The 13,951-nt window shown below is 49.6% G+C and overlaps 1 long non-coding RNA gene across 1 annotated transcript; it reads right to left on the reverse strand.

Annotated features, from left to right (window-relative positions):
* Positions 1 to 304: 304 nt before the first annotated feature.
* Positions 305 to 2,967, reverse strand: LOC135827536 (uncharacterized). Its single transcript, XR_010555487.1, has 2 exons — positions 2,911 to 2,967; positions 305 to 1,496 (listed from the first exon to the last, which is right to left on the reverse strand). It is a non-coding gene; the product is annotated as an uncharacterized LOC135827536 (long non-coding RNA).
* Between the last annotated feature and the right edge of the window lie 10,984 nt (positions 2,968 to 13,951).

Consider the following 13,951-nt stretch of genomic DNA (forward strand, 5'->3'; position numbering starts at 1 on the left):
ACATTTTCCAAAGTTTTCCTTCACAAATAGTCCCAATTTGTTTTCACCTTTAGGGCAATGAAGTAATTTTTTCCTCGTGACTAACTTCGACAGACCAAGTTGCCCTGTCTCAGTGATCTACAATACTTATATTGCACATTTGTGAAATATTGGACCTATCCAGATAAACGAAATGACTTTTATTCGAAATTACATTTTCCAAAGTTTTCCTTCACAAATAGTCCCAATTTGTTCTCACCTTTAGGGCAATGAAGTCAATTTTTCTTCAGGACTAACATCGGCTAACAAAGTGGCGCTGTCCCAGTGATCTACAATACTTATAATCATTGCACATGTGAAATATTGGGAGTCACAGAGTGAGGAAATGGCCTAAATTGAAACTTGAACTGTTCTGCCAAGTTTTATGCAGTGAACGCAGGGCTGAGAGCCCGCAAGAGCCATCCCGGAAGATCTTGTGCGCCACCAACCGAACCTTCGGTGAATGTTCACAAGGTTAGAAGCTCGCACAGATAACACACATTGGATGCTAATAGTAATACAATGCACTCAGGAATGTGTGCAAATACAACAGAATTAATTCCAAATAAAGTCAACAATAGCTGCCTCAACACAGTGCTATCAACCTTCCGTATTTTCCATATTTGTACGGAAAATCACTACTTCGTCCGCGTTATGGCTTTTGAGAAAAATGTACGGAAAATTGAACGGGATTGATCAGTATGTATAAGCATTGCAAGTGCAAGCTGAGCGATGAAAAGAAGAGAACCGAGTGGAAAGAAAACGCTGCAGTGGAGAGTCCTTAGAAAAGACTTAAAAAATATCAATAATATCGCTGCACGAGATCATCCTTATAAGTTATAACGTCAGCTGATCGTACTGTGGTTGATTCATACGGCGGTAAATACACACCTGCCTACACACGCTCTCTAAACTGAAAAGTTATTCTGGCACAGAGCTCTCCTTCCCGCCACCACCACCATCATCAGTTCGCGTCTGGCGCCTAGTCGATGCAGGGTGAGTGGTGTCCGACATAGCAGGCTGGTACATCAGGTAGCGTATGGCGCATAGCAGATGACACAGCAACAACATAGCTTGATTGCGACGTACCTTTCGTCCCGGCTGGACTCATCAGGCAATCTTCTTCATAGATGCCTTCACAACGAGCTTGACTCGGGAGAATGAAGTTGAAGACTCCACTGCAACTGCACTTATGGTTGGTTCATATGGTGGTAAATACACACCTGGCAATATGGGGGTAAATACACGCCTGCCCAGACACGCTCTCTAAACTGCAAAGTTATTCTGGCACAGAGCTCTCCTTCTCACCACCACCACCACCACCACCACCATCAGTTCGCGCCTGGCGCCTAGTCGATGCATGGTTAGCGGTATCCGACATAGCAGGCTGGCACATCAGGTAACGCATGGCACATAGAAGATGGCAACGACATAGCTTGATTGCGACGTACATTTCGTTCTCTTGGTTGTGCTGTAGCCTGAAAAAGGAAATAAGACAATGCATCCACATGACACAGACAAGTATTATTACTGTTACAAATAATGCATACTGCTTGATAACAGAGAAAGAAAGTCAGTGGTCACACAAGTTTTTGGTCGTCCCTGAAACGAAGATCGTTCCAGGGGGGGGGGGGGGGGGAGCTAAAATCTCAGTCGACTGACGCTATGCATACACATGTACATGCATGCGATTTTCGTCGTCCATTCATTTCGGAGGGTGGAGAGGAGGTCCGAGTACGAAATGAATGATGTTTTTTTCAGGGATGACTAATCACTTTTGCGATGACCCCTTATTGCATCAATTTATCGTCTGAACTGGGCAATTGAGTCCCACTTTTATTATGTTGGGTCCAGATTTCAAGACTCGAGAAGTTCGAGGCGAAAAGCAGGCCGATGAAGGGACGCCAGTAATTCAGTCTAGTCCGGTGTCATGGAGAGGGGCCGATGAACCGGCAACAAGAGAATTCAATACGCATGCTACTCTTCAGTTCATTGCTGGGGAAGACTACTCAAGGCCACGTCACTCCGGCAATTTAATGTACAAATCAGCAGCAACACTTGCAAACGTATTCCTACCAGCTGACCAGCAAGTTACCAGCCATCAGCTCTTCAAATCATTTCAACATAACCAAGAGAGGAGATGGACAGATCGGAAAGTATCGTGGCAAGCTCAGGACAACACACGTCCGGCCCTATGTAACAACAGTGGAAAGTGCGTGCCATGGTATATTTTCGAAGGCATATCAAAAACCAGCTAATGTGGACTGGGAGTCCATTTGCATCGTCCGATCAGCTGCTACAAGTGCCGTGAGCCAATGGCAAACACGTTTGACAGAGACTACTACCTCTACTGAATGCAACTTTGGCATGGCAGAGATCTACAAGCACGTTACCTTATCTATCAATAGAGTTGTATCCTCGTATGACTATGTGAAGTGTGAGGTCGTACTGCACTGCAGACGCGTCTACGACCTGGTTGGAAATGTACGCAACAGTTCCCACCCTCTTGACCAGAGATCGCACACACCCTAGGGTTTTGATGGGTGTGTACGACTCCCAGCTCTTGACTTTTGTTGGGTGTACGAGACGCACGCACAGTTTTCTTAGGGTGAGTACTTTTTCATGTAGTACTGAATGCGGCAAGCAGGACTCGCCCATCCGCCCCTCCCCAAATGGATCTACTCGAATGGTTCCGGAGGTAGGGGTGCTCTGGCAGGATTTTACGACATACACAAGCGCGCACACACGCACACAATATACACACGCACGCACACACATACACACGAACACACGCTATGTCGCACGTCTTGGGCATGGCTTCGTGAATACAAATAATAATTTAATGTTATAATTTATAGGATCCAAATGTTAGAGCAGCTTTACAAAACCTACCGTTCAATACCGGATCATCTTGTGACAGCTTCCTTGCAACACCCATGACTTGACCCCTTCGTCTTGACGTCGGGAAATCGTTCACACCGGAGTTGGGACACGACTCATTGAAATCCAGGCCTATCTGCTGCTGGGAGCAGGACAGAGCTGATGGACGTCAGCAGCGGCTGTAGAACAACCATAAACGAGTCGTCTTTCTCCGCAGTCAGGCGGGACAGCAGCTTTGCAACGCAAGCTTCTTGCCTTCTGTGGGTCTTTAGCGGCTGGGATTCGGAACGCTCTGTAGAAACCATTGAACAAGAGTACTGCACTCTATCAACCCACAAGTATTTCTTCCAATTCATGATTATTCGCAACTTTTTATGCAGTACGCGCACCAGATCAGAAGCCGCTAAGTAGCAAGGTTGAAAGTTTCAAGACAAATTGAAAAATATAATAACATAGAAAATTAGAATTCAAACCTCGTACCTGTGGCCCAAGCCAATACAGACTGAGCGTTCACGCGAAGAGAACGTACATCTACGTCAGCTGAGGTTTCCTGAGGATCAGGAGGTGATTCTTGACCCGGATCTGGATCGCGATCAGCAGCACTCTCTGCCTCAATCACGATCATCAAATGCAACTAATTACTTGGAAAAGTAGTTCATTCTTCTTCTTCTTTTCGAGCTACGATTTCCCACGATCCTATCGATCCTGCACGAGTCCGTTCCCCAAGGAGTGCACTCCCAAAATCCCATGGCACAAGTACGCGGAGTAGTTGGTTTATAACTCAGGGCACGCACCGGGGATATCTGAGGGAAAAGTGGGAGAAAGTGCCGCGAGTCAATCATAGTCGGCCCGGAAGGCCTCGTGTCGCCTCCCGGGTCTATACGACTCCCTGGTCAGCACCGTGACTGGGTACATACTCCGCCGTGGTGTTGAGCACTGTCAGCACCGTGACTGGGTGCATACTCCGCCGTGGTGTTGAGCACTGTCAGCACCGTGACTGGGTACATACTCCGCCGTGGTGTTGAGCACTGTCAGCACCGTGACTGGGTACATACTCCGCCGTGGTGTTGAGCACTGTCAGCACCGTGACTGGGTACATACTCCGCCGTGGTGTTGAGCACTGTCAGCACCGTGACTGGGTACATACTCCGCCGTGGTGTTGAGCACTGTCAGCACCGTGACTGGGTACATACTCCGCCGTGGTGTTGAGCACTGTCAGCACCGTGACTGGGTGCATACTCCGCCGTGGTGTTGAGCACTGTCAGCACCGTGACTGGGTACATCCTCCAGTGTAACTGACTTCACATAGAAAGTCACTTTAATAGCATTAATTTTAGTACTTTCCTAATATCATGCATAGAGTCACTAGACGGGCAATACGTACACTTTAGAAGTCCCGAGAGGTGAGGTTATGTCGGTATAAGCAATCTCCACAGTGTCTTACAGACTGTATTCGTAACCATTTTAGTGGGCAGGTTCCCTTGGACCTGTAGTTGCACATTTTGACCTCCTGCTGCAGTTGGTTGGCTGGGGGAGGGGGGGGGGGGTATATGTAGGTGTCCCGGGCAGTAGGGGGATTGGCTTCGGTGGTGGTGTTAGCTGGTGCACACGTTGTGTGGTATGCTTCTGTGTGTTCTTGAATCCTGGTTTGACTGCACCAAACGGTCTAGCCAGTATCGTCTTCGTCATACATCCGCCAGCTATCTTCACAGCTGAGACTTTCAGCTACTTTGCTTGCTTTGGTTGAGCTCACCTTCCCCTCCTTATGTAATTTTCTATAGCTTAGAACCTTCCAATTTGGAAGGCTGTTGGAGTGAGCATCCAAGACGTACTAAACCTGATTGGCAGTTAGTTGTAGAACGTCAGTACCGTTGGCCAGTGTCGTGCAATTTTATCGCATGAGCTGATTGCCAAGTACATGTAACTGGCCGCGGGTTTCGTGGACATTATTATTTTTGTAGCCTAACTCGTACTTGTAGTTCTCTGCTCCTTTTCTTCCTAGAAAAATGTATGTTCACGATGCAGACTGCGACCCGCGAGCGCAGAGCTAAAGGTGTAAACACACTAACGCTGGTATGCATGTAACCATGTCATGCCCTAGACGCATGCCACAGCAAGTTAGTGGCAGTTGTTGGTGGAGCACAGCCACAGGAGACAAAATGCGCTTCATTCAAACACCACGCCGCGAAGTACTCCAGCACAGATGAGCTATCCACTCCCAGAGCAGACAGCCGTATCATCTCGGCGCGGGACTCTCGGAGACGCTCCACACCATGTACTAGTAGTACTACTACTAGTACATGACTGTATGCACTAGTACTGGCACTGCGATGTATTGATTTGTACTAGACCGTAACCACTTGAGTCGGGAAGCATAGTCAGTAGAGAAGTCATGGTAGGGCGGTACGCGGTTACTGCCACTGCCAGGACTGGACCCGAGTCACCAAGACCGAGTCCAGGATTTTCAGACCGAGTGGCGAGACCATGGCATTGCCATTGGCAGCAAAGTAAAGACAGCTCGTCACAGAACGGACAGTGTGCAGACAGACTGCCTAGTGGCAGTAGTCATTGGTACAATGGTAGTGGCAGTGCCTGGACCATGATGACATGTCACATGGTGTCGGTAGATCTTCACATAGATACACGTAAAACCCAGCATTGGGGCAGTCTAGACTATCTCTGCAGTCTACATGTATGTCGGGTTTCCATGTAACCATGGCATGGCTTACGGCGCGTTCGTATTGTCTTCATCAACGGTTCAAATAAATTTTATAAAGAGATTAGTTGAAGTGTCCCATTAGAACGGTTTCTATCATTTTAGAGTATGTCAGTGGAAATGTCATGGCGATGATGACGTCCGATCAGATCGACCATCTCCACGTACTACTTGACGTAGCTATTCCAAACTCTTCGAAACTAATCCACCGTCTCGGAGTCTCCCATCGGATGAGGTTGTGGAGTTTCGAGGAGCTTCGTTTTTCTGAAGAGGCCAATAAGGCCACCTCTTCAGAAAAACGAAACTCCTCGAAAAGTCGAAGAGTGACAAATCGAACGCGCCCCTAGACGCATGCCACAGCAAGTTAGTGGCAGTTGTTGGTGGAGCACAGCCACAGGCGACAAAATGCGCTTCATTCAAACACCACGCCAAGTGTTACTATTACAGCTCAGCTCAGCAATCCACTCCCAGACTAATTTAGCAGACAGCCGTATCGTCTCGGGGACGCGCGCTCCATACCATTGTATAGTCTACATGATTGTATTGTATGCACGACTGCGATGCAGACAACCACTTGGGAAGCATAGTCAGTAGAGTAGGCATGGTAGGGCGGTACGCGGCTACTAGTAGTACTGCCACTGCCTGGACTGGACCCGAGGCCAAGAGACCGAGCTCGCGAGACCAGTAGTACAGGTACAGCCTCCAGGTAGGGAGGCGCTAGGCTAGGCATAGGGACCGGCGGATTCTGCTCGAAAAGCAGTAAAATAATTGGCAGAACCATACAAACCTTATGGCGGGCAATTCCTCGAATTCTGCTCCATTTCTTTATCCACATACCAAACATGCATGAAACTTACAAGAAAAAGTACCGAATTCTGCCAATTTTTCTGCCGGCAGAATCCGCTGGACCCTATGCTCAGATGCTAGGCCAGACCGAGGCAGCGCAGTAAAGACAGCTCGCCACAGAACGGACAGTATGCAGACAGACTGCCTAGTACTCTGTCCCCGGGGAAAATTGCGATTCCGCGGCCGCGTTTTTTTCCGCGTTTTTTGCGATTTTTTAAAAGACCGCGTTTTCCGCGATTTTCCCGCGTTTTTTGAACTTTTTTGTTGCACTACACGTACACACAGTGCACTGTTCGGTCAGCAACGTCTCATCGTGGCGGCTTTTTACTCAAAATATGACGAGTGCTTACACTAGAGACTTGTAACTGATTGATTTCACTACATACTCACTGAAAATTGCCGCACATCAATATTATTCACCGCATATTTACCGCATATTTACCGCAAATTCACCGCAAATTATGCCATATTATGCCGCGTTTTTCCCCGCGTTTTTTGCGATTTTTTTCCGCAATTTCCCCCGGGGACAGAGTACTAGTACTACAAGTGGCAGTAGTCATTGCCATTGCCAATGCCCGGCAATGGCATTGGCAGTGCCTAGTATGAGCGCCTGGACCATGACGACATGGTGTTCGACATGATTGTCATAGATTTGCACGTAAAACCCAGCACGGCAGCAGCAGAGGGACAGTCTACATAGACATAGTACTAGACTAGCGGTATGTCTACAGTCTACAACACAAGACTACGTGCATGGTCTACGTGAGTACGTCCACCAAGGCGCTCGGCTCAACCCGACCAAACTAAGTTACTTCAACAAAAGGACTTAGGTACTACGACAAGCAGGCAAGTACTGGAAGGGCTGTGAGTGTGACCAAAACATTAGAACAGTCAAGTCATTGTTCAGGAAATGACCCAAGAAAAACAGAGAACTAGTCGCACATTGCGCCATGGATCTATCCTTACTGTGATTCTGTGTTCAGCCGAAACAGAAATCTTCCCTGGCCCGCAAACTATTTGAGTTTGCTGGGCTAGGGGCTTTGCGACTGTCGTGTGCTCGCTGCCTTTCTCTAGTCACTCGATTGACCTCAGTGAAATGGAGGAGAACAAAGGAAATATTGCTTCGAGTCGGACATCCAGCCATGGGCTATCTCCCGACGAAGAACCAAGGTCGTGTAACTGTTCCTCTTCCCAGGCTCATCATTCCCCTGCCTCGGTGGATTGCCAAGCTGATGATCCTGAATCGTCGTGCTCATCGACGCCGCGGACAAGCGCAACGCCGGTATCGTTACCCGATGGTGTGAAGAGGTTAGCTGCGATGCTGAAGAAGCGCTACGTAAGTGCTAAAGTACAGATTGGCAAGGGGATGTGTGTAAAACCGAATAGGCGACCGCTGGATAAGATCTTTGTGAATGTGGTTGTGATACCGCGCGAAGAACTGGCTTCACTTAACGAACAAACTTTCTTCGGTTCGCAAAGCGATGTGCAGAAGTTGAGCCATGTGTTCTCGCGAGTCGCGGACAAAGTGCAGCACGTGCAACTGGCCAATATGTTTAACTTTGACGGGGAAGAACTTGATGAAGACGAATCAGTTCGTGTATTGGCTATTGCATGTGCTGGCGCTGGCAAGACGACCATATTCTTGTTGAAAGGTCCTATGGACTGGGCAAGGGGTCTGATCTGGCATGGGTTTGACATTGTGGGTGCATTGGCGCTGCGTGAACCCAGTGTTCGACACGCAAGTGATATAGTTGAGCTGTTACGCTTGAGGCAGCTTGGCATTGTCGATCCGAAGGAGCAAAATGAAATTGCATCCTACATCCATGCCAACCCGCGGCGTCTTTGTCTCGTATTCGATGGCTTAGATGAAACTGTTCTTGACCACTGTAGCGATTTTGTGCGTGGCATTATTTGCGGCAAGGAATTGAAAGGTGTTCGCTTGATTCTTACATCACGCCATTCGAAAGAAGTCATAGAACTTGCACTCTCATGCCCATTTGACCGTCGCGTAGAAGTGCTGGGATTCACCAAGGACAATGTGCACGAATACGTAAACAATGTCCTCCCGTGCGAAGCGGCCAGCAAATTGCTTGAACGCGTCAATTCTGATCCGAGTTTAGCGGCCATTATGCAAACGCCTTTCTTCACGGAGTCGACCTGCGACGTTTTCCGTATTTGTGGCTCTGTTCCTTCGTCAATGTTCGGCATCTTCACGTCTTTGATCCTGAGTATCGTTCGACAGGACACTAAGAGAGCGTATCCAGACTGGCCGTCCGTTCCTCGCATCTTGAAGGAGAGGATCCTGGAGTTGGGTCACTTTGCGTTTCTGATGCTAGTTGGTAAGAAGTTGGTGTTCAGCGACCGTGACCTTGATGAACAGCAGGTGTCGAAGGAGAGTCTCTCGCTTGGTCTTCTTGTGGCGTGCGAGTCACTGTCGTATCCATGCGTTGGTCAATGGCAGTTCAGCCATCTTTCGGTTCAAGAATGCCTTGCTTCCCAGTACATTGCAGCCACTGTTCCCGATGCGAGCGACATAACATTCCTCGTGAGGCAGGTTGGAGCTTTGACTGGTCACTTGAGCACCTTTTGGTGTCTGCTTGCATCACAACTGGTTGCAGACGCGAAGGAAGCCTTAATTGCAGCGATTCTCACTCAGCCTGTTTCGGACGAGCAGGATAATCGCAAGCTGAAGGCATGTGAAAGTGTGACTCGTTTCCTTCGCTCTTCCGAGGACGATCTTCTGCTGGTGACAGAGGTTCTGTGCGAGCATCTTGACGATTTAGCCGTCCAGAGTCTGGCTTCTTGCCTTCTCACTGATCTACTAGCGGACGGTGTGAGTGTTTCTCAGGCTATCGAAGAAGTTCTTCCTCATTCTTTCGCTGCGTCATTGCAGGACTACGTACGCGCTCTTCTGCAGCTGTGGCGGCGCAAATTACCCCGCGCTAGCATCAGAATACTATCTACCGCCTTGAAACCTATCAATCCCTATGCATCAACCCGCCTTCTTGAGTATTTCCATTCCAGGCCATCCACATCCCTTGACTTCGACCAATTGGCCTTGCACTCGCAAGAAGAGAACTCAGTCATGACTACTTCGGTATTGGATTCAGTTTCGATTGTACACGAAGGGCTCACACCTGTTCGCCGTCAACTTCTGTTGCTTGCTTGTCGTGTGTATGCGCAGCCTGGAACGGATAAAGGTGACGTGGCAAATGCTACACATTCACCCTCGCCTGCTCTAGAGGCAGCCTTCTCACACTATGGCTGCAACTTTGACAATGTTTGCCTTTCTTCGGCGGATTGCTACCTTCTATCATCCGTGATTTCAGACCATCACAAGTCAATTGGCAGTATCACCCTTTCCAAATGCCAGCTAGACGATCGTGCATTTGAGCTACTGTCACCGGGACTTGTTCAGTGTCATGGATTATCGGAAGTCGACCTTTCAAACAATGCACTAACAAACAATCTAGTTCCACACCTCTGTAACGTGATCCGCACGAACCGTTCAACTTTGCGCTCACTGAACATAGCTGATCTGCAGTTGTCCTCATCCGGATACGCACAGTTGGTACCGGCAATAGTTAGTTGTCACCGTATCAGCCATCTGTCCATTGGTCATGTTCAGTGCCAGGATATCACCACAAAAATTCTCATATGCCTTGTCATCCTGGCTAACTGCAAGTTGCTGAATGGACCCATGCTGCGCTTTTGTATCGGCGATGAAGGTCTAGCTATGCTGTACCCCCTCTTCGTGTCAAGGCAACGGGTCGCCCTGCAATTTCAGTGTGCAGGGCTGTCATCGCTGGGTGCATCAGTGATCAGGCGTGTTATCACAGTGAACCATAGACACCTTACCATGTTAGTTCTGACTGGTCTGTCCGACATGCTCCTATTCACTCTGGCACCAAGCATAGTGTTGTGTAAAGCATTGGAAATGCTGGCAATGCAGGATGGCACTCTCAGTTCCGAATCGCTTCCTGTGCTTGCTAGTATTTTACTATCATGCCCTCTTCTCTATATTCTTTGTGTCAGTGACAGTACTGTATTCCGTCTTGAGAACGACGAGGAGGGGAGTGGGCTGTTTGTCAGAGCAGTACGCAGGAGTGAGAAGTTGAGCACACTTATAATGCCCCCTCGAGAGTTTGTGAATGATCGCCTGGCCGGTCTACTTGCTACTCCGACTGCAGAAGTTGAGCATGACCTGTGGATTGTGTACGTTAATTGATCCCATGCCAGCCCTACCCTACAGTCTGGTGATGTGGAATGTAGACCATGCCAGCCCTACCCTACAGTCTGGTGATGTGGAATGTAGACCATGCCAGCCCTACCCTACAGTCTGGTGATGTGGAATGTAGACCATGCCAGCCCTACCCTACAGTCTGGTGATGTGGAATGTAGACCATGCCAGCCCTACCCTATAGTCTGGTGATGTGGAATGTAGACCATGCCAGCCCTACCCTACAGTCTGGTGGTGTGGAATGTAGACCATGCCAGCCCTACCCTACAGACTGGTGATGTGGAATGTAGACCATGCCAGCCCTACCCTACAGTCTGGTGGTGTGGAATGTAGACCATGCCAGCCCTACCCTACAGTCTGGTGGTGTGGAATGTAGACCATGCCAGCCCTACCCTACAGACTGGTGATGTGGAATGTAGACCATGCCAGCCCTACCCTACAGTCTGGTGGTGTGGAATGTAGACCATGCCAGCCCTACCCTACAGTCTGGTGGTGTGGAATGTAGACCATGCCAGCACTACCCTACAGTCTGGTGGTGTGGAATGTAGGCTGTAGGAGCACACAGACTGCACAGTATGTATATACATGTACATACTATACACTGAATGTACTGCATACACGTACATAGTACAGTATAGATAACACATGTTATTCATCTCTCAGCATGTAGTATTGTCTGGAGTACAGTTATGTACGACAACTTGTCCACCATATCTCCTTTGCCCAGGTGGCCTGCATCCCGTATGACTCTCTATTTCTCTCTCTCTCTCTCTCTCTCTTTCTCTCTCTCTCTCTCTCTCTCTCTCTCTCTCTCTCTCTCTCTCTCTCTCTCTCTCTCTCTCTCTCTCTCTCTCTCTCTCTCTCTCTCTCTCTCTCTCTCTCTCTCTCTCTCTCTCTCTCTCTCTCTCTCTCTCTCTTGCTTACTGTCTCTCCATCTGCCCACCAAAGTCTTTCGTTTCTCTGTCACCCCTATCCGTTTCCCAAGTACCGGTACTACATATCTTCCCAAACGAACCCTGTCCGTCCCTTGTTGTCAGTGTGTAACTATGGCGGTCCCAAATCTTCAACAGTAGACACGGAGTGTATTGAACACATACATGTAGAAGTGTTTGCACGCCTATGAGAAGACCAGAAACTATCTACACTAGCAAGACACTGAACACCATACCTGGTTGAGTGCGCTTTTTCTTGCTTCTTTTTTTTAATTTCCTGCCGATGGCGGACCAATAGCCTTGTAGTGGTTGATTTTTCACTTGAGAATTTATTACATGACGAACCGTGTTTATTCCCTCCAAACTGGTGATTATATTTACGAGACGGTTTTGATTGTCCTCTCATCTCCTGTGTGCATCAGCCATGCATGCAGGAACGGACGGTATTGCCTGGTGATATACGTAGCTTGGGTGTATGTCGGTACAATAGGCTGACTAGAGTACAGGACAACTAAGCCTAGTCTGCTATGCTTTTTCTATAGTGAATAGTACACAATGAGCTGTCATACCTGATAACTGTCTTGCCTTGTCTTGTGCTGAGCGGCTGGATAATGTGTGTATGTGCATTGGGAGGGGAGGGGAGGGGGGGGGGGGAGGGTGCATGTGTGTAGGGGGGGGGGGGGCTGCATGAGTGTATGTAGGTGTGTGGGGTGCGGGGGGCAGTGAATGAAAACAGGGATTCACTGGCCAGAAAAAGCCACTTCAATCAGCTGTGTGGTGGATTCGCTGGCGCTGAACTTTACCGCGCTGTAATTTACCGCGCTGAGTCGCTGGCGCTGTACTTTACCGCGCTGAGTCGCTGGCGCTGTAATTTACCGCGCTGAATCGCTGGCGCTGTACTTTACCGTGCTGTACTTTACCGCGGTGAGTCGCTGGCGCTGTATTTTACCGCGCTGTACTTTACCGCGCTGAGTCGCTGGCGCTGTACTTTACCGCGCTGAGTCGCTCGCGCTGTACTTTACAGCCCTGAGTCGCTGGCGCTGTACTTTACCGCGCTGAGTCGCTCGCGCTGTACTTTACCGTGCTGTAATTTACCGCGCTGAATCGCTGGCGCTGTACTTTACCGTGCTGTACTTTACCGCGCTGAGTTGCTTGCGCTGTACTTTAGCGCGCTGAGTCACTGGCGCTGTACTTTACCGCGCTGTACATTACAGCGCTGTGCTTTACCGCGCTCAGTCGCTGGCGCCGTACTTTACCGCGCTGAGTCGCTTGCGCTGTACTTTACCGCGCTGTACTTTACCGCGCTGAGTCGCTGGCGCTGTACTTTACCGCGCGGTACTTTACGCCGCTGAGTCGCTGGCGCTGTACTTTACCGCGCTGAGTCGCTGGCGCTGTACTTTACCGCACTGTTCTTAACCGCGCTGAGTCGCTGGCGCCGTACTTTACCGCGCTGAGTCGCTTGCGCTGTACTTCACCGCCCTGTACTTTACCGCGCTGAGTCCCTGGCGCTGTACTTTACCGCGCTGAGTCGCTGCCGCTGTACTTTATCGCGCTGAGTCGCTGCCGCTGTACTTTACCGCGCTGCACCTTACCGCGCTGAGTCCCTGGCGCGGTATTTTTCCGCGCTGAGTCTCTGGCGCTGTACTTTACCGTGCTGTACTTTACCGCGCTGAGTCGCTGGCGCTGTACTTTACGGCGCTGCACTTTACTGCGCTGAGTCGCTGGCGCTATACTTTACTGTGCTGTACTTTATCGCGCTTAGTCTCCGGCGCTGTACTTTACCGCGCTGAGTCGCTTGCTCTGTACTTTACCGCGCTGAGTCGCTGCCGCTGTACTTTACCGCATTGAGTCGCTGGCGCTGTACTTTATCGCGCTGTACTTTACCGCGCTGAGTCCCTGGCGCTGTACTTTACCGCGCTGAGTCGCTGGCGCTGTACTTTACCGCGCTGAGTCGCTGTCGCTGTACTTTACCGCGCTATACTTTACCGCGCTGTACTTTACCGCGCTGTACTTTACCGGCCGTAGTCGCTGGCGCTGTACTTTACCGCGCTGAGTCCCTGGCGCTGTACTTTACCGCGCTGTACTTTACCGCGCTGAGTCCCTGGCGCTGTACTTTACCGCACTAAATCGCTGGCGTTGTGCTTTACCGTGCTGTACTTTACCGCGCTGAGTCGCTGGCGCTGTACTTTACGGCGCTGCACTTTACCGCGCTGAGTCGCTGGCGCTGTACTTTACCGTGCTGTACTTTATCGCGCGGAGTCGCTGGTGCTGTACTTAACCGCGCTAAGTCGCTGGCGCTGTACTTTATCGCGCTGCACT

The sequence above is a fragment of the Sycon ciliatum genome, chromosome 11, assembly GCF_964019385.1.
Source record: "Sycon ciliatum chromosome 11, ocSycCili1.1, whole genome shotgun sequence".
Classification (NCBI taxonomy): domain Eukaryota; kingdom Metazoa; phylum Porifera; class Calcarea; order Leucosolenida; family Sycettidae; genus Sycon; species Sycon ciliatum.